This window comes from Schistocerca americana, unplaced genomic scaffold (genome assembly GCF_021461395.2).
Source record: "Schistocerca americana isolate TAMUIC-IGC-003095 unplaced genomic scaffold, iqSchAmer2.1 HiC_scaffold_1180, whole genome shotgun sequence".
Taxonomy (NCBI): domain Eukaryota; kingdom Metazoa; phylum Arthropoda; class Insecta; order Orthoptera; family Acrididae; genus Schistocerca; species Schistocerca americana.
Genome location: NW_025725243.1, coordinates 20,001 through 25,000, shown reverse-complemented (window position 1 = coordinate 25,000; position 5,000 = coordinate 20,001).

The following is a 5,000-nucleotide window of genomic DNA, read 5'->3' as shown; positions in this document are numbered from 1 at the left end:
GAGGCTGAGCTCCCCTGCACAATACACCTCGAAACCCTCTCAGGTCCCGGCGGCGCGCAGCGCCGTCCTAAGTACTTGGTCGGGTTCGAGAGAGGCGCAATCGCCCGGAGTTTGGCGAGTAGACGCTTTAGGTGCGACCACCCGTGCTCCCAACTGAGCTTGCCGCTGCCGACAGAGGCCCGGGAGCGTGCTGTCGTGGCATTGCCGGCGGGAGACAACACGCGCCACCTACGGTGGCCGGCAGCTCCAACGCCAGCGCCACAGAAGGACAAAAGCCCCACTTGGGTGCCGAAGCGAACTCTCCCAGCACAGCGCACGCGCCAACACGTCCGCACAGCTGCGATACAAACCACCTGCGAGAACCGCAGAGGCGACCGAGCAGCAGACGGCGTCGCGGCGCCGAGCGCCGGGCGGCGGCGCATCCTCAGCGCACACAGTCCTCAATCGGACCAGCACACTGCAGATGTCCACCGCGCTTCGCACCGGGCCCGCGAGGACCTACTTTGGCCGCACGGCGCCGCGTGCAGGGTGCGCCGGCGCGCAGCTGCGCCGCCTGCCGCCTCCGTCGGCCGGCGCGCCTGCCACTGGCCGCCCCCACCAGCCGGCTGTAGCGCGTGCGCCCACGCACCGCGCGGCCAGCACGCCGGGAGGCCCCCCCTCACCGGCCGGGGACGGTCCCACCCAGCCACCGCCGCGTATCGCTTCACACCCACATGCCATTCACGTTCGTGGGCATGGTGGGTATCGCTGAAACAACCGGTTGGTAGCTCAACCGATCGTCGCCATCACTGATTCACCTCTAGCGAGAACAACCGCACCACAACCGTTTACCAGTTGTTCATTTGCGTAACGTCACCAGCAAACGTAGACGTCCATCGCCATTTGCAAATTCAACGATTGTTGCATGCCTGTGTCAGGTGTCACGACACACTATGTCTGCCCACATACACGCAACAACATGTGCACGCTTCGCGAACACGTGGAAGGTGGCCCCCGTACGTATGCGATGTCCATTGCGCGAACGACTGTCAACCGGCCTCTGTCGCATGTCGCAGATGTGGAACGCAGTGCACCATGCTATCACGGTGTGTGAGAAGAGACGACTACGTCTGACAACACGCGCCACTACATCAACAGACGGCTCATGCTGATCGCCATCCACGGCATACCATACTGCAATCCAGCTCTTATAGGGAGACGACACGTAGCTGAGTGCACAATATTTGGACCGTATGGTTCGCCGTTGTTGGCGCAGTCGTGGTACGGTCACACATGTACCACGATGTATCATTCAGTACATGAGGACCAATGTGCAGTACAGTGTGTGATTTGGACGTACAACATCAGCGGACAGTTGACACACGCCGTACCACAACGTAGGCTGTGCTTCGCCATGCAAATGCCAATGAACAACTGCGAAGGGCATTGAGCATGTACGTCCTGCTGCCATCCGCATTACAGTGTATAGCTGCAAGGTGTTTAACATGAAGCGATACTCTGGGGACCAGGCAGTGCGAGTAGCAAACTATATTGCGGGGGTTGCAGTTAGGCAACACCACACTAATTTAACGCGTCGTATGACAATTACAGAGCAGGTTAAGGCCCAACGTGTGTTGGGTTAAGGCCCAACGTGTGTTGGGTTAAGGCCCAACGTGTGTTGGGTTAAGGCCCAACGTGTGTTGGGTTAAGGCCCAACGTGTGTTGGGTTAAGGCCCAACGTGTGTTGGGTTAAGGCCCAACGTGTGTTGGGTTAAGGCCCAACGTGTGTTGGGTTAAGGCCCAACGTGTGTTGGGTTAAGGCCCAACGTGTGTTGGGTTAAGGCCCAACGTGTGTTGGGTTAAGGCCCAACGTGTGTTGGGTTAAGGCCCAACGTGTGTTGGGTTAAGGCCCAACGTGTGTTGGGTTAAGGCCCAACGTGTGTTGGGTTAAGGCCCAACGTGTGTTGGGTTAAGGCCCAACGTGTGTTGGGTTAAGGCGCAACGTGTGTTGGGTTAAGGCGCAACGTGGGTTACGTTAAGGCGCAACGTGGGTTACGTTAAGGCGCAACGTGGGTTACGTTAAGGCGCAACGTGGGTTACGTTAAGGCGCAACGTGGGTTACGTTAAGGCGCAACGTGGGTTACGTTAAGGCGCAACGTGGGTTACGTTAAGGCGCAACGTGGGTTACGTTAAGGCCCAATATAGGTTAGGTTAAGGCCCAATATAGGTTAGGTTAAGGCCCAATATAGGTTAGGTTAAGGCCCAATATAGGTTAGGTTAAGGCCCAATATAGGTTAGGTTAAGGTACAATATAGGTTAGGTTAAGGTACAATATAGGTTAGGTTAAGGTACAATATAGGTTAGGTTAAGGTACAATATGGGTTAGGTTAAGGTACAATATGGGTTAGGTTAAGGCGCAATATGGGTTAGGTTAAGGCGCAATATGGGTTAGGTTAAGGCGCAATATGGGTTAGGTTAAGGCGCAATATGGGTTAGGTTAAGGCGCAATATGGGTTAGGTTAAGGCGCAATATGGGTTAGGTTAAGGCGCAATATGGGTTAGGTTAAGGCGCAATATGGGTTAGGTTAAGGCGCAATATGGGTTAGGTTAAGGTACAATATAGGTTAGGTTAAGGTACAATATAGGTTAGGTTAAGGTACAATATAGGTTAGGTTAAGGTACAATATGGGTTAGGTTAAGGTACAATATAGGTTAGGTTAAGGCACAATATGGGTTAGGTTAAGGCGCAATATGGGTTAGGTTAAGGCGCAATATGGGTTAGGTTAAGGCGCAATATGGGTTAGGTTAAGGCGCAACGTGGGTTACGTTAAGGCGCAACGTGGGTTACGTTAAGGCGCAACGTGGGTTACGTTAAGGCGCAACGTGGGTTACGTTAAGGCGCAACGTGGGTTACGTTAAGGCGCAACGTGGGTTACGTTAAGGCCCAATATAGGTTAGGTTAAGGCCCAATATAGGTTAGGTTAAGGCCCAATATAGGTTAGGTTAAGGCCCAATATAGGTTAGGTTAAGGCCCAATATAGGTTAGGTTAAGGTACAATATAGGTTAGGTTAAGGTACAATATAGGTTAGGTTAAGGTACAATATGGGTTAGGTTAAGGCGCAATATGGGTTAGGTTAAGGCGCAATATGGGTTAGGTTAAGGCGCAATATGGGTTAGGTTAAGGCGCAACGTGGGTTACGTTAAGGCGCAACGTGGGTTACGTTAAGGCGCAACGTGGGTTACGTTAAGGCGCAACGTGGGTTACGTTAAGGCGCAACGTGGGTTACGTTAAGGCGCAACGTGGGTTACGTTAAGGCCCAATATAGGTTAGGTTAAGGCCCAATATAGGTTAGGTTAAGGCCCAATATAGGTTAGGTTAAGGCCCAATATAGGTTAGGTTAAGGTACAATATGGGTTAGGTTAAGGTACAATATAGGTTAGGTTAAGGCGCAACGTGGGTTACGTTAAGGCCCAATATAGGTTAGGTTAAGGCCCAATATAGGTTAGGTTAAGGCCCAATATAGGTTAGGTTAAGGCCCAATATAGGTTAGGTTAAGGCCCAATATAGGTTAGGTTAAGGTACAATATAGGTTAGGTTAAGGTACAATATAGGTTAGGTTAAGGTACAATATGGGTTAGGTTAAGGTACAATATGGGTTAGGTTAAGGTACAATATAGGTTAGGTTAAGGCACAATATGGGTTAGGTTAAGGCGCAATATGGGTTAGGTTAAGGCGCAATATGGGTTAGGTTAAGGCGCAATATGGGTTAGGTTAAGGCGCAATATGGGTTAGGTTAAGGCACAATACGGGTTAGGTTAAGGCACAATACGGGTTAGGTTAAGGCACAATACGGGTTAGGTTAAGGCACACATTGTTGTAAGGAAAGGTGTTTTCGGGGGGGGGGGGGGGCTGGTTTGTTGATTGTGATTATCGTAAGTAAATGACTGCGGCATCATCTGATTTGCCACGTCAGGGTGCACCTTTGGCTCATAACAGGCGGCGCTCTGATTCCATGCTTGTGGCAGACCTGTGTCTTTCATTCGTGCCATTGTTTGTGTGGTGTGACAGGAGGCAGTATTGTGATGTTGGGTGCACCCCTGTGTAGGACATGTGTGGGTGTTGGTGGCTTAGCTGAGCAATGGTGGTTGTCGGAAGGGTGGGATATTCTGTTTTCCGAGTGGACCTCCCGGTCTGGTTATGATAGTGTGGATTGTCTAATGTGGCAGAGAGGATGCACTGGGTGTTGTTCCATGCTGGTGCTTAGATATTGTCTGTGTGCCTGTTACAGGCAGAGAGTAGTGCGTGATAAGAGTGTCTGGCTGACGTGTGATTGTGAGCAGAGTCTTTCAGCATGTATACGGACAGTTGTATACATTATCTGTATTCTGATGGCTCTATCTATTACTAATCAGCGCCGTGTATACGTTTAATCCGGTTCCAGTCGAAACTATTGTATCTCTGTACATTAGTGACACGGCGAGCCCGCTATGTAGTTACTCGTCTCGGCAGCTTCCACCGGTGTATGGCAAATGATTATAAGGAATCAGTCTAGTCGTCAATACCGATAGTGTGACGTCACATGTCTGGGGTGGGGGACGCTGCGCCCTTCCGGTGGGTCATGGCCTAGGAAGACTCTTCCCACGCAGGGGGGCTTGGACTGTCATTGACTCTTCCGAGTAATATACTTGCCGTACGTTTTTGCGACTGCGAGTGCAACGCTCACCGGTACCGACATGGATGGAGCGCCTCCTAGCTGCCGCTGAGCATCTGCATTCGTACAGAGAGCAACGCGCTCGCGTCTGTAGCTCGTACGTGGTACAGCTCGCAGCTCATGTATAGGGACAGCGGGAATGTCGCATATTGGACATAACTCTTCATGAAACGCACGTTATAGGGGTGGATTGCACATTGCGAGTGCGAGCAAAGTCCGCCGTTCATCCGCTGGAGCTGCGAGTTGGGCGGTTGGGGTGGGGCACGAACAGGTGCAGGTGGAGTGATTGCCGGTCCACGACTTCGTGC